General features: G+C 40.0%; 1 non-coding gene across 1 annotated transcript; it reads right to left on the reverse strand.

The window, feature by feature from the left end:
• Positions 1 to 1,014: 1,014 nt before the first annotated feature.
• On the reverse strand, positions 1,015 to 1,118 carry LOC112745043 (small nucleolar RNA R71). The gene has a single exon (XR_003172991.1). It is a non-coding gene; the product is annotated as a small nucleolar RNA R71 (small nucleolar RNA).
• Positions 1,119 to 25,746: the final 24,628 nt, after the last annotated feature.

A 25,746-nucleotide genomic window follows, 5' to 3' on the forward strand; every position in this document is an offset into this window, starting at 1 on the left:
CCGAATTGCTCACTCAACCAATCCTTGCGGGATTCGACCTCACTCTATTGTGAGTTTTTACTTGACGATAACCGGTGCACTTGCCGGAAGGAATTTTGCCGATCGTGCAATTTCCTAAATCGTAGCATAACTAGTTTATGCGCATCAAGTTTATGGCGCCGTTGCCGGGGATTGGTTTTCGATTGACAATTCTCAAATTGGAAGCTAACTAGATTGAGCAATTTTTTTTGCTTTGTTAATTCTGTTCAAGTTACTTGTTGAATTTTAATTTCTGCACTCGGTTACATGCTTTCTTTCTTTATGCGTTTAAATTCAAGCAACTAACTCACTGACTCACTAACTGTTTGAATTAATTCCTCAATTGCTCTAACCATACTCTTCCATTAACCAAGAGTATTTCACTTGTTTGTGCTTGTGCTGTGTTCTTGTATGACAGGTAGGAGAGGAGAGACATCAACTCCTCCATATACCGAACCAGAGAGGACCCTTCATAGACTGAGAAGGGAAGCAAGAGGGAAGAGAGTACTGGGAGAAGAAGAATCTGAAGGAGAATCTGAGGATAATTTTGAGGAAGCTTTAGATCTCAACATGGATAGAGAAGTTCACAACCATGAGAGAGCTGATGGAAACCATGCTATTCCTGAGAGGAGGGTTCTTAGTTCATACATAAACCCAACCTCTGGGAATTGTGGTAGTAGCATCCAGAAACCACCCATTCAGGCCAACAATTTTGAGCTCAAACCACAGCTAATATCACTTGTGGAGAATCATTGTTCATTTGGGGGAAGTGCTAATGAAGACCCAAACCAACATCTCACAAAATTCCTGAGAATTTGTGACACTGTGAAGTCCAATGGAGTCCAGGAAGATGCCTATAAACTGTTTTTGTTCCCATTTTCACTTAGGGACAAAGCAGCTAAGTGGCTGGAATCATTCCCAAGGGGGAGTCTAACAACTTGGGATGAGGTGGAAAGCAAGTTTCTGGCACGTTTCTACCCCCCACAAAAGGTCAATAGGCTTCGATCTGAGGTTCAGACTTTTAGACAACAAGATGGTGAAACTCTCTACGAGGCATGGGAGAGATTCAAGGATTTGACAAGGAAATGCCCACCAGACATGTTCCATGACTGGGTGCAATTGCACATTTTCTATGATGGACTCTCTTATGAATCAAGGAAGGCTGTAGACCATTCATCAGGAGGTTCATTGAACAGGAAAAAGACTGTGGAAGAGGCCATTGAAGTGATTGAGACAGTGGCTGAGAATGAGTACTACTATGCATCAGAAAGGCACAACACTAAGGGAGTCATGGAGCTGAACCATGTTGATACAATTCTAGCCCAAAACAAGGTGTTTGCCAAGCAACTAGCAGAGCTTACCAGGCAATTAGAAACAAAGCAAGTGGCTGCAATACACACACAAGATCAAGAGGAAGTAAGCATTGAAGGAGGTGATTGGGAAGAGGCCAATTATGTGGGAGACCAACAAAGGCAATCATATGATCCACATTCCAACACTTACAACCCAGGCTGGAGAAACCACCCAAACTTTGGGTGGGGAAACCACAAACCTTACAACCACAACCAACATAACAACCCCACATACCAAAACTCCAACCAAAGATCATACCAAACCACACAAAACACTTACCCTCAACCACCATATCATGGCCAAAATAATCAACCTACCCAACCTAATCCGAACCAACAATTTCAAGATCAATTGAACCGGATAGAAGGAATGCTTGCAACCATGAGTCAAGACATAACCGAATTGAAAGCTTTTAAGGAAGAAGTAAATTCTAACCTGCAAAACCAAGGAGCTGCCATCCTGAAGCTAGAAAATCAAATTTTGTATTTGTCTAAGCAAAACCCTGGGACAAGCGTTTCTCATGCGGCCAAGGCTATTGCAAGGGAAGAATGTAAGGCCATAACCCTCAGAAGTGGAAAGAATCTAAAGGAGATCTCAAAGGAAACCATAGAGGATGAAGCAAGGGAACATGTGAGAGACAAGGAACAAGGACAATCTTTTACACAGTCCGCAACAAAAGAAAAAGAAAAAGAGGTCCTGAAGCCTTATACACCTAAAGCACCATATCCTCAACGTTTGATGAAAAGTGAAAAGGATGGTCAATTCTCCAGATTCTTGGAGATTTTCAAGAAGCTCCAAATCAACATTCCGTTTGCTGAGGCAATAGAGCAAATGCCACTCTATGCAAAATTCTTAAAAGAATTAATGACCAAGAAGAGAAGCTGGAGAAATGAGGAAACTGTGTTGTTAACTGAAGAATGCAGTGCCATCATCCAGCACAAACTGCCTCAGAAATTGAAGGATCCAGGCAGTTTCCAAATCCCCTGCATCATAGGAGAAGTCATGGTGGAGAAGGCCTTGTGTGACTTAGGGGCCAGTATCAATTTGATGTCTCTAACAATGATGAGAAGAATGAAGATTGAGGAAGCTAAACCAACAAGAATGGCACTCCAATTGGCAGATCGAACTTTTAAATTCCCTCATGGGATAGTTGAGGATTTGTTGGTGAAAGTGGGAGATTTTATATTTCCTGCTGATTTTGTGGTGTTAGATATGGAGGAAGAAACAAAAACTTCAATAATTCTGGGAAGACCCTTCCTAGCTACTGCTGGAGCCATCATAGATGTACAAAAGGGTGAACTCACTCTTAGACTACATGATGAGAAATTGGTGTTTAACGTATTCAAGGCAATGAGCTATTCATCAGAATCACTAAGGGAATGCATGAGGGTTGATGTAGTGGACATTGCAGTACAAGAAACTTTTGAGGAAACAATAAAGGAAGTGGCAGAGGAGGAGTTCACCAAGGATATTGAAGATAGTGACATCAAGGCTGCTGAAACAACCATGCTAAGCATGCCAGAGAGAGTGAAAGAAGAGAAGGAAGCACCAAAACCTGAGCTCAAAGCATTGCCCCCTAATCTCAAGTATGCATACTTGGGTAGTGATGAGAGTCACCCTGTTATCATTAGCTCTGCCCTGAGCCAAGAACAGGAAGAAGAATTGATCAAGGTGCTGCAAACTCATCAAGATGCCATTGGATGGACCCTAGCTGATTTGAAGGGGATAAGTTCATCCATATGCATGCATAAAATCTTGTTAGAAGAGGATGCTAGACCCTCCATTCAAGCTCAGAGAAGATTGAATCCCGTCATGAAAGAAGTGGTACAAAAGGAAGTCATGAAGTTATGGCAGGCAGGGGTAATCTACCCCATTTCTGATAGCCCATGGGTTAGTCCCATCCATGTAGTTCCCAAGAAAGGTGGCATAACTGTGGTGCCAAATGAGAAGAACGAACTCATACCCACAAGAACCGTCACTGGGTGGAGGATGTGCATAGACTACAGGAAGCTCAATGAAGCCACCAGAAAGGATCATTTCCCACTCCCATTCATGGATCAGATGCTTGAAAGGCTTGCCGGACATGCTTACTATTGCTTTTTGGATGGATATTCAGGCTACAACCAAATAGTAGTTGATCCTAGAGATCAAGAGAAAACATCATTTGTTTGTCCTTATGGAGTTTTTGCTTATAGACGCATGCCCTTTGGATTGTGCAATGCACCTGCCACTTTCCAAAGATGCATGCTGTCCATCTTTTCGGACATGATTGAAAAATTTATTGAAGTCTTCATGGACGATTTTTCTGTGTTTGGAGATTCTTTTCCTAGCTGCCTACACCATCTTGCCTTGGTGCTTAAGAGGTGCCAAGAGACTAACCTAGTATTAAACTGGGAAAAGTGTCATTTCATGGTCACAGAAGGAATAGTCCTTGGCCACAAAATCTCTAATAGAGGCATGGAGGTGGACAGAGCTAAAGTAGAAATCATTGAAAAACTACCTCCACCAAGTAATGTCAAGGCAGTTAGGAGTTTTTTGGGACACGCTGGGTTTTACAGAAGGTTTATTAGAGACTTTTCTAAAATAGCCAAACCTTTGAGTAACTTGCTTGTCTCTGATACACCCTTTGTATTTGATAAAAATTGCATGCTAGCCTATGAACTTTTGAAGCAAAAACTTTCCTCTGCACCTATCATTGCCCCACCTGATTGGAACTTACCTTTTGAACTGATGTGTGATGCATCAGACCTTGCTATTGGGGCAGTGTTAGGACAAAGGAAAGACAATTTGGTACATGTGATTTATTATGCCAGTAAAGTCTTGAATGCTAACCAAAGGAATTACACAACCACTGAAAAAGAACTCTTGGCAATAGTCTTTGCATTTGACAAATTTAGATCCTATCTCATTGGATCTAAAGTCATTGTCTTCACTGATCATTCAGCTTTAAAATACTTACTTGCTAAACAAGAATCCAAACCAAGACTCATTAGATGGGTTCTTTTGTTGCAGGAATTTGACATTGAAATCAAAGACAAGAAGGGTGTAGAGAACAAGGTGGCAGACCATTTATCAAGGATACCATGTGAAGAAGGAAGCGCACAAAGCACACATATAAATGAGTGCTTCCCTGATGAACAACTCATGGTAATTCACAAAGCACCCTGGTTTGCAGACATAGCAAACTTCAAGGCCACTGGGAGTTGGCCGTTGGAATTTAACAAGCATCAAAGGAAGAAATTGGTAAATGATGCCAAATACTTCATCTGGGACGAACCTTACTTGTTCAAAAAATGTTCCGATGGCATACTCAGAATATGCATATCAGAGGAAGAAGGAAGGGAAGTCTTATGGGACTGCCATGGCTCCACTTATGGAGGACATTTTGCAGGAGAAAGAACAGCAGCTAAGGTGTTGCAGTGTGGTTTTTATTGGCCCACTATTTTCAAAGATGCAAAGGAACTAGTGAAGCACTGCCATGAATGCCAGAAAGCGGGGAACCTGCCAAGAAGAAATGAAATGCCACAACAATTCATTCTGGAACTTGAATTGTTTGATGTATGGGGGATAGATTTCATGGGACCTTTTCCCTCCTCATACTCAAATAATTACATTCTTGTGGCAGTAGACTATGTCTCCAAATGGGTTGAAGCAATAGCAACTCCAACCAATGATAATAAGGTAGTCATGAACTTCCTCAGAAAACACATTTTTTGCCGTTTTGGAGTTCCAAGAGCAATCATCAGTGATGGAGGAAGCCACTTCTGCAACAAACCATTAGAGGCATTGCTTCTAAAATATGGAGTCAAACACAAGGTAGCCACACCATACCATCAACAAACAAGTGGGCAAGCCGAAATATCTAACAGAGAACTCAAAAGGATCCTGGAAAAGACTGTGGGAACTTCAAGGAAGGACTGGTCGATTAAGCTAGATGATGCTCTTTGGGCATATAGGACAGCTTTCAAAACACCAATTGGAATGTCTCCTTACCAACTAGTATACGGAAAAGCTTGCCATTTGCCACTGGAGTTAGAGCACAAAGCATACTGGGCCTTGAAACTTTTGAACTTGGACAGCAAAGCTGCTGGAGAAAGAAGGATGTTGCAAATTCAAGAGTTGGAAGAATTCAGAGCTGAAGCTTATGAGAATGCCAAAATTTACAAAGAAAGAGCAAAGAAGAAGCATGACAGCAACATAGCCCCAAGGAAATTTGAAGAAGGACAAAAAGTATTGCTCTACAATTCTAGGCTGAAGCTATTTCCAGGGAAGCTAAAATCAAGGTGGTCTGGACCATTCCTTGTCACCAAGGTCTCCAAATATGGACAAGTAGAAATCATGGAAGAAAAGTCACAACGAACCTTCATTGTGAATGGTCAAAGACTCAAACATTACTTGGGAGATGTGGAGGAGAAGGACAAGGTTAAATATCACCTCAACTAAGGAAGCTGACCGTCAAGCTAATGACGTTAAAGAAGCGCTTGTTGGGAGGCAACCCAACCTGAGGTAATATCCTTTTGCTGTTTCTTTTATTTGTTTCAATAAAAAGGGTGAAGTAGTTTCTGTGCATTGCAAAGAAATAAGTTTGGTGTTTCACACCAAACAATGAATTCGTAGATCTATAATTCAAAGGGGAATGTGTGACTCTAAGTTTGGTGTTCCACCATAAAGATCAACTGAACACAACAACCTTTGAATTATATGAAAGGAACAACCATTCTAAGCAGTCACAGAAATGCTTAGAACCCTTAGCAGCAACTTCATTCCAAAGAGAACTCAAGGACTCAAAGAATAGAGAAGTAAGTGGGAGTCTAAGTTTGGTGTTCACACACCAAAACTCGGATACTTACCCACACATAGTTGAGCTAACCACTCAAGTACTTGAGAAGCAAGCAACTTCATCACTCTTTGCAGGAAAGGAAACAAGGATCTTAAAGCATGAAGCAACATTTAGGAGAAGAAGGAGAAATCAAATTGTTTCCTAGCAACAAAGAGAAAACAAGGAATTTCACAAGGTGGTATTGTTCCTTGATAATTCTTTAAAAGGGCAAACAAAAGCATGCTTGTTCTGGTTTAAACTGTAAATGTTGAATCTTTCTGGAATGTGCAGTATTTAGTATATTTGTCTGTTTATTGCTTTGAATAAAGTGAATGCCTAGATGTTTGGATATAACTTCACCTTCTTAAACGAGTGCTTGCCATGCTTGTTCTGTTTCCAAAAATAAAAGAAAAGTTTGAACAAAAGTAACTTGGCTAAATTAGTGACAAATCAAGTAGAATTAAGTGGTGGTATGCATGCTTGATTGTTTAGTCAGATCACTGGAATTAGAGTGTAGAATTATCATGCTTTGTGTAGAAATTGAAAACTGTCTATGGATCTTGATGAATAAATGTCTTTGGCCATGAAAAAGAAAGAAAAAGAAGAAGAAAAAGCCACTGAAAAAGGGCAACCAAAAAGCAAAAAAATTGAGAAAATAAGCTAGGTACCAATGGTTTGAACTTCTGAGACAAATGCCTGTGGTGTTTATGTATTAAGGATATGCTTGGATGAATAGGTTCTGAGGAGTGTTTCAACACTTGGTAACTTGGGTTAACTAACCCGGGATTATCAACCAAAAGTCCATTATCAAGAGCAACCTAAATACAAAACATTTAGTCACACAAAGAGGTGCTGGGCACCAATGTCTCAAGAAGAAATGTGAACTAAAGTGCCTAAAGTGGATATGTGTAGTGCACTGATAAGAAAAAGAAAATGCCAAAGGCTTGTGCAACACATGACACTAAGCAAACAAGTAGCAAAAGAAGCTCTAAGAAAAAGAAAAGAAAAACAAAGAAGAGAAAGGTGCCAAGGACATAAGAATAACAAGAGGCCATAGCAGTGTTTGATGGATGCAATGAAAAAGTGATAATCTTACCTGATAAGTATGAAAAAGTGATGCTGCAACTTTCTGCATAAAACCCTTCTGATGAACTTCAAATGCCTGCTAATATAGCCAATGTAATTGCTTTCTGTTTCATACTTTCTTCTCAAATAACTCAGGACTTGCTTAGGGACAAGCAAGTATTAAGTTTGGTGTTGTGATGCCAAGGCATCTTAGGCTAGTTTCACTAGCATTTTTCTGTTAGTTTTAGTTGTTTTATGCATTTTCTTGAGCTTAAAGTAACCAAAAATGGTTAAATGAAGAACAAAGCAATAAACCATCCAAACAGTATGATTTTAATGCAAATTCCATGAGTTTTAGTGATATTACTTGAATGCTATGAATGGAAGATTTCTCATGAAATTTTGCAAGACTTTGATGCAATTGTTTGGATGATTTCAGGGAAGAAGAGGCTAAGCAAGGAAGCAACAAAATCAATAAAGGAAGCTTGAATATCAAATGTGGAGTTTAAGTTCCAGTTTAAGCCTAAACTGGAGTTTAAACGCCAGAATCATGAAGGCTAAGAAATGCTAGAATTGAAGTTTAACCTCCAGTTTAACCTTAAACTGGAGGTTAAACGCCAGAATGAAAAGCCTCACCAAAGAAGCATTCCACGTTTAACCTCCAGTTTGACCTCAAACTGGAGGTTAAACGCCAGAATGATAATGCCACCCAGGAAGGAGTTCCACGTTTAACCTCCAGTTTAACCTTAAACTGGAGGTTAAACGCCAGAATGGGAAAAGCACCAGGGAGCCATTTCCACGTTTAAGCTCCAGTTTGACCTCAAACTGGAGCTTAAACGTGTTCGACCAAGTTCTCTCCTCCAGGGTTGCTCTCTCCATTTCCACGTTTAAGCTCCAGTTTGACCTCAAACTGGAGCTTAAACGTGTTCGACACCTCCAGGGCTACTCTTCTAAGCTTCCACGTTTAACCTCCAGTTTAACCTTAAACTGGAGGTTAAACGTGTTCGACCTCCAGGATGCCTCCTTCCATTCCCACGTTTAACCTCCAGTTTAACCTTAAACTGGAGGTTAAACGTGTTCGACCTCCAGGGCTGCCCTTCCTATATCCACGTTTAAGCTTCAGTTTGACCTCAAACTGGAGCTTAAACGTGTTCGACTACATGACTCTCCAGGGCTGCCTTCTTCCATTTCCACGTTTAAGCTTCAGTTTAACCTTAAACTAAAGCTTAAACGTGCTTCTACAAAAGGCCTCACTGGAAGTGTCTGGCGTTTAAGCTGCAGTTTAAGCTTAAACTGCAACTTAAACGCCACTCTTGGAAAAGGTTTATGGACCAAAGATATTGTGGTTTAAAGTTAGTATTTGAGCACAAACATTAACTTAAACTTATTCTGGTATGAAACCCAATTGAATATCATGGTTTATGGGATTGGGCCTGAAGGATTGATGAGTCTGAAATTTCAATTTATTGAGTCATGTGCCATTATTTGATTATCACTAAGTTGGCTCAATGAATGTTACAGAATTTGGACCAGCAGCCTCATCAAGATTATGGATCATAAACCCAAGGCAAAAGGAAAGCAGGGAGAGGCCTCAAAGCCCAAGAAACACAACAGAAGCTCAATATAGAAAGTGTATAAATAGGATAGAATTTAAGTTAGAAAGGACTTTTACCTTCACTTTGGGCTAGTTTTCATATCTTTGTAATTGAATTCAGAGCTATGACTCACTAAACCCCCTTTCATTGGGTTAGGGAGCTCTATTGTAATTCAATGAATCAATAATAGTTTATCTTCTTCTTCAATCTTTTCTCTTGAATTTTGTTAGAAAGCTTCTCGATCTAATTCCATTGGGTAGTTGTCTTGGGAAAGAAACTACCCATAATTGGAATCCTTCAGAACCTTGGGAAAGGAATGGAGGATTCATGCTAGAGAAGCTTTCTCACAGTGAATTGGATTGGGGTTTGGATGGATATTGTGACATGTAATCCTACCAAATTGTGGTTCATGAAACTGTGTGGTATAATCAGTGATCGAGCATCATCTCTTCTTATGAACATTTAAACCAAGGGATTGGGAATTTGTTCATTTTTAGAGAGAATTGGTGAGCCAAGGGATTGGGATCCAATCATATAAGATTGCCAAGCAAAATTCAATGAACGCATTGCTTGAGGAAGAGATAAACATGTTTTGATTCGGAGATCTCAATATCTCCTATAACCCAATGAATCCCCCAATTCTGATTTACATCTTCTCTTTACATTCTGGAACTCAATTCATGCAATCACCCCCATTCCCTTTTAATTTCAGCAATTTAGTTTCTGCTCTTAATTTCATGCAATTTAAGATTCCGCTATTTTAATTTCTTGTCATTTACTTTTCCCGCCAATTTTACATTCCGCAATTCTCATCTCAATCTTGATTCCGCTCAACTAGAACACACTTCTAATCCGAATTGCTCACTCAACCAATCCTTGTGGGATTCGACCTCACTCTATTGTGAGTTTTTACTTGACGATAACCGGTGCACTTGCCGGAAGGAATTTTGCCGATCGTGCAATTTCCTAAATCGTAGCATAACTAGTTTATGCGCATCAGAAGACTACAAGATGGTCACTACAAGTGATAAGGAGACTGAGGAAGAGCCAAATAAACCATTAGAACAACCTGGAGATACATCAGCAGAGAAATAGGAAGAGGATCACCAAGAAACCAAAATTACACAGAAGGAGTTGCTGAGGCTCTATGCACCTTTTCCCCAAAGACTCAAGGGTGGTGTAGAAAAGAGAATATACTCAAAGTTTTTTGACATGTTTGCATCTCTCCATATGAACATACCATTCATCAAGGCTCTCCAACAAATGCCCTCATACATTAAGTATATGAAAGAGTTGCTGACTAGGAAAAGCTCACTCAAAGGAGGGCAAACAATAGTGATGAATAAGGAGTGCAGTGCTCTCATTCAACCAGAGTTGCCTACAAAAAGGAAGGACCCAGGGAGTTTTCACATCCCCTGTGCCATAGGAGAAACAATATTTGATAAAGGACTCTGTGACCTGGGGGCAAGCATCAACTTAATGCCTTTATCCCTTATGAAGAAGCTGCAGATTAATGAGCTAATGCCCACAGACGTAGTCATCAGGCTGGCCGACAAAACTCAAAAACAAGTAGTAGGAGTGGTTGAAAACGTGTTGGTGAAGGTTGGAAACTACTTCCTTCCCACAGACTTTGTCATATTGGAAATGGAAGATAGTCACCTCCACCCAATCATATTGGGAAGACCATTCCTAGCTACAGCCAGAGCGCTCATAGATGTGGAGCGAGGAGAGCTAATATTAAGGATACATGACGAACAACTCGCATTCAATATCCTCAAACCCTCACAAGAAGCAGATCAGAAAAGCAAGGAACCAAGGGGAGAGCACGACAAAGAACTGGTGGAAGAAACAAGTATTGAAGCACAAGCTGTACACCTGGGAATCCCTTTGGTTGATGAACAAGACAGTCAGTAGTTGTCACAGCAAAAAGAAAACCAGGAGGAACCTAAACCACCAGATTCATATGAGACCAGCAACAAAATTTCATTGGAAAAAGAGGTCACAAAGAGCAGGGCAACAGTAAAAAAAATAAAGAAGAAGGCACCAAAGAGGTGGAGGAACAAGAAGATCCCTACAGAGGATTTTTCTCCAGGGGATAAAGTGATCTCAGCTTATTCCCAGTTATCCCATCTCATCTCTCCACCATCCCATCTCAGCTATCTAAAGTTTTCACCATCAACAGAATTCTCTCCCTAGAACATGTGGAGATTCTTGATAAAGCCAATGGAGATATATTTACTACAAGGGGGGAGGATTTGAAGCATTACCAACCACCCTGACGAAGTCAGAACGTCAAGCTAGTGACGCTAAAGAAGCACTTCATGGGAGGCAACCCATGTTTTATATGCTTTTAAAGTAGTTAATAATGCAAGGCTCATGAATTCCAAATCAACTTTGACACATACTTGAATGAATCTTTTATACAGCACATAGTGAAGAACAAGTTTGGTGTTCAAGGCATACTAAGAGAGCATAAATGCAATTCATATCATGTCACACTTAGAGCCTTGAACAAAAAAACTTTTTACACCACAGTGTCACAAACTAAGTTTGGTGTCATCAATGTTACATACATGAACAATTAATTAGTCAGTTGGTTTATATTCATGAATAGCACTTACCATTTAGAAACAAAAATTTTAAAAAGTAGTTATTCTTTTCTTTTAAATTTTGCCGCCACTATCCACAAATTCATTAATCACATTTCTTTTGTTTTGTAGGAAAATTGATGGGACAATTGAAGGAGGAAGGGTTCGGCCACTTCAAAAGAAGAGGACTATACACGTGTCTTCAAGGGGAATGCATTGGGAAATGTTGCCATGCAACATTGGAAGAAGAACACGCTTGGAAATTGAACCAACCCCATCATAAAGTTGATGATCATTGTGCCCATCCCACACTAAACCCCATCCGTTCATCATAGACCTATACATTCAATCCACACCTTTCATCTACTCACCGCTTCTCTATATAAGAGGTTCTTATTCCATACTCCCTTTCACATTCCAATTTTCATCCTTTACACTTCCCACTCTCGGCACCCAACTCCCTTTTTACCCATCAAAAACACTCTCACTCATTCCCTTCACTACACCCCATCTTAACTGGCCGAAGCCCATTATCCACACCCTTTACACCTTCACATATCAAAAATCACTTATGGCATCATCAATCTCTAAGAGAAGAAAAAGGAAGGAGCCTGTGGAGCAACACCCTTTCGATGAGAAGAAATTCAAAACCTTTCACCATGCATTGCAATATAGATGGATGGTTGATAAGGAGATCATATATGAGCTAGGCTTTCAAGTCAGAAAAATTGAGTGCCCCAAAATCACAGAGAAGGTGGAAAAGAGAAAATGGGAGCTCCTTACTGATCCAGTCATAAAAGTAAATGCAACTCTTGTAAGAAAGTTTTATGCAAATGCAGTCAGGTATGATAAGGTAGATGACTCCTATATAAGCTTCGTGAGAGGGGTAACCGTGGACTTCATCCCCATGAGCATCATGAGGACATTAAAGCTACGAGCCATACCATTTGTAGAAGAAAGCTATCACTCCAGAATAGATGGCAGCCCCAATCATGACTAAATTGTACAAGATATTTGCGTGCAAGGAGCTGATTAGGTACGAGATCCTCAGGGGAAACCCAAGTTCATCAAGAGAGGGGACCTCACCCCTGAAGCAAAGGGGTGGTTTGAAATTGTAAGGAGATCCATCCTTCCTGCCGGGAATAACTCAGAGGTGAATCTTAAGAGAGCAACAATGGTTCAATGTATACTTAAAGGGGGAGAGATCAAGGTCCATGAACTTATTGCCCAAGGTATTAGGAAGATGGCTGAAAAGAGCAATTCTGGAGGAAGGTTAGGCTACCCCAGCACTATTTTTCGTCTGTGTGACAGGGATGGAGTGGTGTTCGAGGATGAGGACCCCGAGTGGATAAAAGTGGGCATCCCAATTACTGTTCAACGGATGCATGCGGTTGCATCTCCCCTACCTCAACGAAAGCCAAGAAAGAGGCCAGCCCATCAAGTAGTAGAAGGACAAAACTTAGAGGAGCAAGCCCCTTTAGACATGCACCAGCTACAGGAAGCCATTGATGGCTTATCTAGACAATACTTGGAAAATCAAGGGGCACAGAAAAAGTTGCAACTACAGTTGGTAAGCCGTCAAGAAGAATTACTCTCTGGATGGATGAATCAACAGGGGGAATGGCAAAAGCAATTGATGGAGCAGCAACTGGAACAAGGGAAACATTGGGGTGAATCCTTCCACAGGATAGAGCAAAGGCAAGATCAACAACAAGAAGCCATCCAAAAGCTAATCAACATCCAAGAACATCAAGGTGCACACATACAGAGCATTCACAGAAGGAGTTTACATGAACGAGACTGGACATCATGTAAACACTCAAGCCAGGCTCGGGTACTTAGTTGGACAACTGCCTGTACTGCACTCGGGAATCACAAGATATGAAGAAGTAAAGGATGAATTAGCGCGAAAAGAAAGAGAGAGGGTAGAAAAGAGTCATGAATCAGTAAGGAAGGCACTTGAGGAGTGGAAGAAAGCTAGACTAGCACGGATACGAGGAAACACAAGTGGACACAAAGAGGACAAACAAGAGGGAGAGCATGAGCACCCCCATGAGTAAAAGGTGGTGGAGTTCCCCCTTTGTTCCATCTTTTTCAAGTTTTAAATAAGGAAAATCATGTATGAAATAGAACATGCTTCCATGGTAATTTAGGATTTTAAATTCTACCTTTAAGTTTTTACTGCTTAGGTCTATGCTAGCTGTGCCAAATGATCTGCTGCATTTTCACCTTGCTTACTTGTATGCTTGTCCTTTTGAATCAAATAAAAAGAGAATGTATGCTATGAAAGACCAGAGTGAGGTTCATATTGTGGAGTAAGTTCCTAAGTTTGTGGTGTGGTAATAGATTAGCTAAGTTGGTTCACCAACAAGGTAGGAAGGCAACTATCTGTCCTGAATCATATGCTTGAAACACATCCCATGAGACTAGCTACATAACAAGATCCTAATAAGAAAAGGGGAAAGAAAAATGAAAGTTGAGAAATAAAGAAAAAGAGTAAGAAATAAGGCTAGGCACCAAGGGTTGAATCTTAAGGCATGTGTCTGTGGTGCTCCTGTGCAAGGGATATACTTAGATGAATAAGCTCTCAGGGGTGCCTTATCACTTGGTAACTTGGGTTAACTAACCCGGGATTATCAGCTGAAAGTCCACTATCAAGAGTAACCCTTGCTACAGAGCACTTAGTAACCCAAAGAGGTGCTGGACAACAAGGTCTCAAGAATAAAAATAACAAATCATGTGCCTGTGGTGTGAATGTATGGGGGAAAGAGACTTGAGGGAGTAAGTCCTTAGGGGTGTCTTAATATCCAGCACCTTGGACCAACTGGTTCGGGAGTGCTGGCTGAAAGCTTATCTTAAAGAGTCGCCCCCTTACAAAGCACCTAGTCTAAAGAACACAATCAAACCCTGAAAAGAAAAAAAAGGATCAATAAATAAAAGTCTCATAGGGTGCAATCAAGTGAGTATTCCAGGGCATGGTAAAGTAATGAAAGCAAATAAAGGAATGAACCTAAGTTGCTATGCATGAAACCCCATAAAACCAAGGACATGACTTCCACAATAATAATTCATTTCTCTTGTCATTTCATTCATCATTCTCTTGTTCCAATACTTGCTTAGCGACAAGCAAGCTTTAAGTTTGGTGTTGTGATTCCAGGGCATTTTGGCCAGTTTCACTGACCTTTTCTTTATTGTTTTAAGGTAGTTTCATGTACTTTCTTAGGAAATAAGCAAGTTTTGGGTAAATAATCACTTACATCTTGATTCAAGCAAACATTATGAATTTTGTATGATTCTATGAGAATTATGCATGAATTGAATGATAAAATGAATGATGCATGATCTCATGGGTTAGAACCTAGCTTTGATGCACTTTATTTGCTTGATTCCAGGACAAAAGAAGCAAGGAAGAGCCACGTTAGTAGTCACGTTAGTCTAACTAACGTGACCACTAACGTGAAATGGGAGCTAGCTTGCAACGTTAATGAGAAAAGTGATCACCAATAACGCCTTCGTGAGCTATCATAGCCCACGTTAGTTGCCACGTTAACTACGTTAACGTGGAAGCTAATGTGGAAGAGAAGTAAAACTCCAACGTTAGTGGTAAAATTGAATGCCACTAACGTTGGAAAAAGGGGCACACCTAGCCACGTTAAGAGTCACGTTAAGTACATTAACGTGAGCTCTAACGTGGAAGGAACAAAGAAGTGCCAACGTTAGTGACACTCACCTTTGTCACTAATGTTGGACTAAGCCACTATTAGCCACGTTAGTTGCCACGTTAATTGCATTAACGTGGAAGCTAATGTGGAGGAAAGGAATGATGAGCCAACATTAGTGACACTCACCTTTGTCACTAACGTTGGAGATGGCTATCACTACCAGGTTAGAAGTCATGTTAATCTAAGTAACGTGAACTCTAACGTGGGAAGAAGGGGTGTTTGGAGCGTTAGTGACAAAGGTAAGTGTCACTAACGCTCTCGAGGCTAAGGCATGCCCACGTTAAGAGCCACGTTAGTTATACTAACGTGGACTCTAACGTGAGAAAAGGGGGCTAAGAGCAACATTATTGAAAAAGGTAAACCCCAATAACGTTCGCGAAGGATCAAGAGGCAACGTTAGTGGTCACGTTAGTGCCACTAACGTTAAAGTTAACGTGAACCATCTTGGGCTAGAAACGTTAGTGAAAAAGGTGATTGTCACTAACGTTCTCGAACCCACATTTCACTTAAATGTTAACACCACTAACGTCCTAGCTAAAATCCATGCCTACTTCACACTTTCTCTGCAAGTAAAGCTGAGCCCACTGAAGACTCCAAGCTGCTTCAACTCAAGATCCAAAGGCCCATATCCAAGACTTGAAGAGCCAACTAGAAGAGCAGAAGAGTAGTATATATAGGAGTAGTTTTGAACTAGAGGAAAACTTTTGGGATTGGGAGAACCACTCTCTGTATAATTTTACTTTCTCTGCAACTTCTATTTTTACTTTCAGAATGCATTCTCCATCTTTGTTTTCCATTCCTAGAGCTATGATCTCCTAAACCCAATGACTTCCCCATTTCTGATCTCACCCATTCTCTTTAATTTCTGCAATTTACTTTTATGCTCATCTTTCCAAATCCCCATTTAATATTCTGCAATTTACTTTCCGCCATTTACATTAAGCTCTTTATTTCCAGTATTTACATTTTCTACTATTTAATTTCTCGCCATTTAATTTCCTGCAACTCTCACATCAAATTCTACTTAGCTCAACTAGAACATTCTTCTAATTAAAGTTGATTGACCAATCAATCCCTGTGGGATTCGACCTCACTCTATTGTGAGTTTTTACTTGACGACAATTCGGTATACTTGCCGAGGGAAATTGTTGAGAGACAAGTTTCTGTGCATCAACTGGCAGCGATGCGAATGCATGGACGACGCGGCTGCATGCCTAGCGTCAAAAGGCAGCGACGCGAACGCGTAACTGACGCAGAGGTGCGCCTTAAGCAGAACACAGATGATGCGAACGCGTGACCGAAGCGAACGCGTGATAAGAAAAACTCCAGATGACGCAACCGCGTGACCCACGCGGACGCGTGACAGATGCCACGCACCAGAAACTGCAGAAAACGCCCCGAGTGATTTCTGAAGCCCTTTTTGGCCCAGATCCAAGTTCAGAAAGCACATATTAGAGATTATAAAGTGGGAGAATACATCCATTCATGGGGAGGCCTTCAATTATTCACTTTTCACAATTTAGATGTAGTTTTTAGAGGGAGAGGTTCTCTCCTCTCTCTTAGGTTTTAGGATTAGGATTCCTCTTTAAGGATTTAGAATTTCAACTCTTCATCAGGTTCAATATTTATTTTACTTTATATTTCTCTTTTACTTTCAGATGCTTTAATGCTCTCATTTAATTACTTATGTTGCCAGATTGGCTTATGAACTCCTTATGTTTAGATTGATTTTCTCTTATTAATGCAATTGAGGTATTTCAGATCTAAGATTCTTATTTAGCTTTTTATATTATTGGCTTTAATTGATTAACTGGAAGCTCTTGAGTTATTGACTATCCGTGATTGGTTGTTATGTCGGCTAAATTTGACTGGTATTCCACTAACTCTAGTCTTTCCTTAGGAGTTGGCTAGGACTTGGGAATCTAACTAATTAGTTCACTTGACTTTTCCTTGCCTTCATAAGGGTTAACTAAGTGGGATTAACTTTCATTCTCATAGGAGTAACTAGGATAGGACTTCCGAATTTTCATGCCGTGCCAAGAGTTTATTTTATAGTTATTTATTTATTTTATTTGTCATTTAAATTACTTGTTCCTTACTTTCAAAACCCCCAATCTACAAAACTCATAACCAATAATAGGAACATACCTCCCTACAGTTCCTTGAGAAGACGACCCGAGGTTTAAATACTTCGGTTATCAATTTTAAAAGGTGTTTGTTACTTGTGATAACCAAAACGTTTGTACGATAGGATTTTTCTGTTGGGTTAGAAACTATACTTACAACGCGATTACTTTCATTCTTTACCGATAGAAAAACTGATCGTTCACGCGTCTTTGTACAAACTCCAATCCATGCGTGCGCGTTAGGTATGCGCACGCGTTGCTGCAAATTTCTCCATGTCGCGCGCATGGGTGAGCCATGCGTGCGCGTCAATGCTCGCTGGTTATCTCCTTAATTTCTTGTGTTCCTTCTATTTTTGCAAGCTTCCTCTCCATTCTCTAAGCCATTCCTGCCCTATAAAGCCTGAAACACTTAACACATAGATCACGGCATCGAATGGTATAAAGGAGAATTAAAATACACAAATTAAAGACTTCTAGAAAGCAAGTTTTCAACCAAAGAACAAAATTAGGAAAGAATTGTAAAATCATGCAAATCATATGAATAAGTGGGCAAAGGATTGATAAAAACCACTCAATTAAGCATAAGATAAACCATAAAATAGTGGTTTATTATTGCCGAGTGTCTAGGGACGCGTACGTCTATTGTACGCATACGCGTCGATGTTGCACGTGACTCACTGAAGTTCACCTCGTGGCCAGCGATTTCTGAAGCATTTTGGGCCCAATCCAACTCATTTATGATGCTATTTAACCCAAGGATTGAAGAAGTATGACCCACTTAGACACTTAGTTAGTTTTAGTTTAGTTTTATCAAGTGATGAGCGGATAATTTATACGCTTTTTGGCACTATTTTTAGTATGTTTTTAGTATATTTTAGTTAGTTTTTATTATATTTTTATTAGTTTTTATTTAAAATTTACTTTTCTAGACTTTACTATGAGTTTGTGTGTTTTTCTGTGATTTCAGGTATTTTCTGGCTAAAATTGAGGGACCTGAGCAAAAATCTGATTCAGAGGCTGAAAAAGGACTGCAGATGCTGTTGGATTCTGACCTCCCTGTACTCGAAGTGAATTTTCTGGAGCTACAGAAGCCCAATTGGTGCGCTCTCAATTGCGTTGGAAAGTAGACATCCTGGGTTTTCCAGCAATATATAACAGTCTATACTTTGCTCAAGATTTGATGGCCCAAACCGGCGTTCCAAGTCAGCTTAAGAATTCTGGCGTTTAACGCCAGAACTGGCATAAAAGCTGGAGTTAAACGCCCAAACTGGCACAAAAGCTGGCGTTTAACTCCAAAAAAAGTCTCTACACATGAAAGCTTCAATGCTCAGCCCAAGCACACAGCAAGTGGGCCCCGGAAGTGGATTTTTACACTAAACACCCTAGCTTACTCATTTTCTGTAACCCTAGGTCACTAGTTTACTATAAAAACTACTTTTAGTGATTCATCTTAGACCTCATGACACTTTACACATTTCATATTGTATCTTCTACAGCATGAGTCTCTAAACCCCTGTTGGGGGTGAGGAGCTCTGCTGTTCTTCATGAATTAATGCAATTACTACTGTTTTCCATTCTATCACGCTTGCTTCTATTCTAAGATATTTATTCGCACTTCAACCTGATGAATGTGATAATCCGTGACAATTATCATCATTCTCACCTATGAACGTGTGCCTGAAAACCACCTCCGTTCTACATGCAATCAAGCTTGAATGTGTATCTCTTGGGTTTCTGATCTAAGATTGGAACTTTCGTGGTATAGGCTAGAATTACTGGCGGCCATTCCTGAGATCCAAAAAGTCTAAACCTTGTCTGTGGTATTCTGATAGGATCTGGGAAGGGATGACTGTGACGAGCTTCAAACTCGCGAGTGTTGGGCGTGTGACAGATGCAAAAGGATTAATGGATCCTATTCCAACATGATCGAGAACCGACAGATGATTAGCCGTGTGGTGACAGCACATTTGGAACATTTTCACTGAGAGGACGGGAAGTAGCCATTGACAACGGTGATGCCCAACATAAAGCTTGCCATGGAAGGAGCCTTGCGTGCATGAAGAAGAAGACAGTAGGAAAGCAGACATTCAGAAGACAAAGCATCTCCAAAACCTCAACATGTTCCTCATTACTGCATAACAAGTATTTATTTCATGTTCTTTTACTTTTTACAATTAAACTTGAGAATTGTTGATATCCTGACTAAGAGTTACAAGATAACCATAGCTTGCTTCAAGCCGACAATCTCCGTGGGATCGACCCTTACTCACGTAAGGTATTAATTGGACGACCCAGTGCACTTGCTGGTTAGTTGTGCGGAGTTGCAAAAGTGTGATTGTAATTTCGTGCACCAAGTTTTTGGCGCCGTTGCTGGGGATTGTTCGAGTTTGGACAACTGAAGGTTTATCTTGTTGCTTATATTAGGAATATTTTATTTTTGTTGGTTTAGAGTCTTTTATTTGAGTTTAGTTTCATATTTTAAGTTTGGTGTCAATTGCATACTTTTACATTCTTTTAATTTTTCGAATTTGCATACTCTTAGTTGTTTCTTGATATTTAAAAATTCTAAGTTTGGTGTCTTCTTTGTGTTTTCCTTTAATTTTTCGAAAATTTGTGTTTGATTTTCTAAAAATTTTAAGTTTGGTGTGTTTTTGTGCTTCTATTTATTTTAAAATTTTTCAAAAATTTATTTTTGGTGTTCATCTTGATCTTCAAAGTGTTCTTGGTGTTCATCTTGACATTCAAAGCTTTCTTGTTTGTTCTCTTTGTTTTGATCTAAAATTTCTAAGTTTAGTGTCATTTTGTTGTTTTTCTCTTTTCTCATTAAAATTCAAAAATAAAAAAATATCTTTTCCTTATTTTCTTCATAAATTTCGAAATTTTGCATTAAATTAGTCAGAGATTTTCAAAATCATATCTTTTTTTTAGCGAAGTCAAAATTCTAATTTCAAAAATTGATCTTTTCAAATCTTTTTCAAAAAATCAAATCTTTTTAATTTCTTCAATCATATCTTTTTTTTTTAATAAATTGCAGTCATATCTTCTCAATCATATCTTTTTCAAAATAATTTTCAATCATATCTTTTTTATTGTTAATTTCAAAATCTTTTTAATTAATTAATTAATTTAGTTTTCAATTTGCTTTTATTTTCTTTTCTTTTTGTTTTTGAAACTTTATTTTATTTTCCATTTATTTTACTTTATTTTATTCGGTTACTTTTAATTAAATAAAATAAAAAATATTTAAAAATATAATTTATTTGCAATTCATATCAATTCCCTTTTCTCCATCATGGACATAAGTGGAAATGAACAGTCCAGAAGGACTCTGGGGTCATATGCTAACCCCATTACAGCTGCATATGGGAGTAGCATCTGTATACCTCCCATTAAAGTAAGCAGTTTTGAGCTAAATCCTCAGCTCATTATCATGGTGCAGCAAAATTGCCAGTATTCCGGTCTTCCACAGGAAGAACCTACTGAGTTTCTGGCACAGTTCTTACAAATTGCTGACACAGTACGTGATAAAGAAGTGGATCAGGATGTCTACAGATTATTACTGTTTCCATTTGCTGTAAAAGATCAAGCTAAGAGGTGGTTAAATAACCAAACCACAGCAAGCATAAAAATATGGAGACGGTTATCAGACAAATTCCTGAATCAATTTTACCCTCCAAAAAGGATGACACAGCTGAGGCTGGACATCCAAGGCTTTAAACAAGAGGATCATGAATCTCTTTATAATGCCCGAGAGAGGTACAGAGGGATGCTAAGGAAATGCCCCTCTGAAATTTTTTCAGAATGGGTACAGTTAGACATCTTTTACTATGGGCTTACAGAAAGAGCTCAAATGTCTCTAGACCACTCTGCTGGTGGATCTATACACATGAGAAAGTTAATTGAAGAGGCTCAAGAACTCATAGATACAGTTGCTAGAAATCAACATCTGTACTCAAGCAGTGAGCCCTCCATAAAAGAAGAAGTTATGACAGCAACTACTGATCATAATCCTCAAGAACAGATTGTTGAACTTAATTAACAATTACTCTTTATAACAAAACAATTAGCAGAATTTAAAGAGATGCTCCAAGACACTAAAAATGCTAACAAAAATATAGAAGCACAATTAAATCAGACAAGACAGCAGCTATCTAAATAGATAACAGAAGAATGCCAAGCTGTTCAACTAAGGAGCGGGAAGACATTGAATAATTCAGCTCAAAATAGTAAAAAGCCAAGAAAGGAACAACTGACAGAGGGTGACCAAACCACTGCCCAAAATCCCTCTGAGGACAGCAAGAGCCCAGAGAGGAATAATTCTGGCGTTCAAACGCCAGAAAAGGGAGAAAAGTTGGCGTTAAACGCCCATTCCTTGCCCAGTTCTGGCGTTCAAACACCAATGAGGGATCAGACACCTGCAAGTGCTTATAGTAACCCCTCTAAGAAGGCTTCTCCAACCACTTCTGTAGGGAATAAACCTGCAGCAACTAAGGTTGAAGAATATAAAGCCAAGATGCCTTATCCTCAGAAACTCCGCCAAGCGGAACAGGATAAACAATTTGCCCGCTTTGCAGACTATCTCAGGACTCTTGAAATAAAGATCCCGTTTGCAGAGGCACTTGAGCAAATACGCTCTTATGCTAAGTTCATGAAAGAGATCTTAGGTCATAAGAAGGATTGGAGAGAAACTGAAAGAGTGTTTCTCACTGAAGAATGCAGTGCAGTCATTCTGAAAAGCTTACCAGAAAAGCTTCAAGATCCAGGAAGCTTTATGATACCATGCACATTAGAGGGTGCTTGTACCAAGACAGCTCTATGTGACCTTGGAGCAAGTATCAACCTAATACCTGCATCCACTATCAGAAAGCTTGGGTTGACTGAAGAAGTCAAACCAACCCGGATATGTCTTCAACTTGTTGATGGCTCTATTAAATATCCATCAGGCATCATTAAGGACATGATTGTCAAGGTTAGGCCATTTGCCTTTCCCACTGACTTTGTAGTGCTGGAAATGGAGGAGCACAAGAGTGCAACTCTCATTCTAGGAAGACCTTTCCTAGCAATTGGACGAACTCTCATTGATGTCCAAAAAGGGGAAGTGACCCTGAGAGTTAATGAGGATGAGTTCAAGTTAAATGCTGTCAAAGCTATGCAGCATCCAGACACATCAATCGACTGCATGAGCGCTGATATTATTGACTCAGAGCTAGAGGACATCTTTAAGGATGTTCAGCCTGATCTGGAGGAACCAGAGGAAATAAAAGAACCTCTAAAAATCCCTCAGGAAGAGGAGAAACCTCCTAAATCTGAGCTCAAACCACTACCACCATCCCTGAAATATGCATTTCTGGGAGAGGGTGACACTTTTCCAGTGATCATAAGCTCTGCTTTAAATCCACAGGAAGAGAAAGCACTAATTCAAGTGCTAAGGACACACAAGACAGCTCTTGGGTGGTCCATAAGTGATCTTAAGGGCATTAGCCCAGCAAGATGCATGCACAAGATCCTATTGGAGGATGATGCTAAGCCAGTGGTTCAACCACAGAGGCGGCTAAATCCAACCATGAAGGAGGTGGTGCAGAAAGAGGTCACTAAGTTACTAGAGGCTGGGATTATTTATCCTATTTTTGATATCCCCTGGGTGAGCCCTGTCCAAGTTGTCCCCAAGAAGGGAGGCATGACAGTGGTTCATAATGAAAAGAATAAACTGGTTCCCACAAGAACAGTTACAGGGTGGCGCATGTGTATTGACTACAGAATGCTCAATACAGCCACCAAAAAGGATCATTTTCCTTTACCATTCATAGACCAAATGCTAGAGAGACTAGCAGGCCATGAATACTACTGCTTTTTGGATGGCTATTCAGGCTACAACCAAATTGTAGTGGATCCTCAAGACCAAGAAAAAATAGCATTCACATGTCCATCTGGAGTATTTGCTTACAGAAGAATGCCTTTTGGTCTGTGCAATGCACCTGCAACCTTTCAGAGGTGCATGCTCTCTATCTTCTCTGATATGGTAGAAAAGTTCCTAGAAGTCTTCATGGATGACTTCTCAGTATTTGGAAACTCATTCAGCTCCTGTCTTGATCATCTAGCACTTGTCCTGAAAAGGTGCCAAGAGACTAACCTGGTCTTAAACTGGGAAAAATGTCGCTTTATGGTGACTGAAGAAATTGTCCTTGGGCACAAAATTTCAAGCAAGGGAATAGAGGTGGATCAAGCCAAGGTAGAGGTAACTGAAAAATTACCACCACCTGCTAATGTTAAGGCAATCAGAAGCGTTCTGGGGCATGCAGGATTCTATAGGAGGTTCATAAAGGATTTTTCAAAAATTGCAAAACCTCTGAGCAACCTACTAGCTGCTGATACACCATTTGTGTTTGACACAGAGTGTCTGCAAGCATTTGAAACCCTGAAAGCCAAGCTGGTCACAGCATCAGTCATCTCTGCACCTGACTGGACATTACCATTCGAATTAATGTGTGATGCCAGTGACCATGCCATTGGTGCAGTGTTGGGAAAAAGGCATAACAAGCTTCTGCACGTCATTTACTATGCCAATCGTATTCTAAATGACGCACAGAAGAATTACACAACCACAGAAAAAGAGCTGCTTGCAGTGGTTTATGCCATTGACAAGTTTAGATCCTATTTAGTAGGATCAAAAGTGATTGTGTACACTAACCATGCTGCTCTTAAATATTTACTCACAAAGCAGGATTCAAAACCCAGGCTCATAAGATGGGTGTTGCTTCTGCAAGAGTTTGATATAGAAATAAGAGAAAGAAAAGGGATGGAGAACCAAGTAGCTGATCACCTGTCCCGGATAGAACCAGTAGCTGGGGCGTCTCTCCCTTCTACTGAGATCTCTGAGACCTTTCCAGATGAGCAACTCTTTGCCATTCAGGAAGCACCATGGTTTGCAGACATTGCAAATTATAAAGCTGTGAGGTTCATACTCCAGGAGTACAGCAGGGTGCAAAAGAAAAAACTAATTTCTGATGCAAAGTACTACTTGTGGGATGAACCATATCTCTTTAAGAGATGTGCAGACGGAATGATCCACAGATGCATCCCTAGAGAGGAGGCACAGAAGATCCTATGGCATTGCCATGGATCACAGTATGGAGGACACTTCGGAAGTAAGTGCACAGCCACTAAAGTCCTCCAATGTGGCTTCTACTGGCCTACTCTCTATAGAAATGCCCGAAAGTTTGTGTGTAACTGTGACAGTTGCCAAAGAGCTGGCAACTTACCTCATGGTTATGCCATGCCTCAACAAGGGATCTTAGAGATTGAGTTGTTTGATGTATGGGGTATTGACTTCATGGGTCCTTTTCCACCATCATACTCAAACACTTACATTCTGGTGGCAGTAGACTACGTATCTAAATGGGTGGAGGCAATTGCCACACCCACTAATGATACCAAGATTGTACTGAAGTTCCTCCAGAAACATATTTTCAGCAGATTTGGTGTTCCCAGAGTACTAATCAGTGATGGGGGCACCCATTTCTGCAATAAACAGCTTTACTCTTCCATGGTCCGATATGGAATTAACCACAAAGTAGCAACTCCGTATCATCCATAGACAAATGGGAAGGCTGAAGTCTCTAATAGAGAGCTAAAAAGAATCCTGGAACGGACTGTAATTGCCCGTAGAAAGGATTGGAAAAAGAGCTTGGATAATGCTCTGTGGGCATACAGAACAGCATTCAAGACTCCTATAGGAACCTCTCCATACCAGCTTGTGTATGGCAAGGCCTATCATCTGCCCGTGGAACTGGAACATAAAGCCTACTGGGCAACCAGATTCCTAAACCTGGATGCTAAGTTAGCTGGTGAGAAAAGATTGCTCCAGCTAAATGAGCTAGAGGAGTTCAGACTCAATGCTTTTGAAAATGCAAAAATTTATAAGGAAAAAGCAAAAAAGTGTCATGACAAGAAATTGTCATCTAGAGTCTTTGAGCCAGGACAAAAAGTTCTGCTATTCAACTCTAGGCTCAGATTATTCCCCGGAAAATTAAAATCTCGGTGGAGGGGACCATATGTGATTACAGGAGTGTCACCATATGGATATGTTGAGCTTCAAGATATTGATTCTGACAAAAAGTTCATTGTTAATGGACAAAGAATCAAACATTATCTTGAAAGCAATTTTGAGCAAGAATGCTCAAAACTGAGGCTTGAATGAAGCTCAGTAAAAGGTCCAGCTAAAGACAATAAAGAAGCGCTTGCTGGGAGGCAACCCAGCCGTTAGCAGGTTATTTGTTTTAATTAATACTTGTAGAAATTTGATATACATTTTCTTCAAAGGTTAATCATCAAAATTGAAGGAATTCACAGAGTTACAGAAGGATTCAGTGCAAAAAGCAGAGAAAAGGAGCTTGCTGACAAGAAAACGCCAGTAAAGGGCATTTTGTGTGTTAAACGCCAGAATGGGTACAATTCTGGGTG

The sequence above is a fragment of the Arachis hypogaea genome, chromosome 14 (assembly GCF_003086295.3).
Source record: "Arachis hypogaea cultivar Tifrunner chromosome 14, arahy.Tifrunner.gnm2.J5K5, whole genome shotgun sequence".
NCBI lineage: Eukaryota > Viridiplantae > Streptophyta > Magnoliopsida > Fabales > Fabaceae > Arachis > Arachis hypogaea.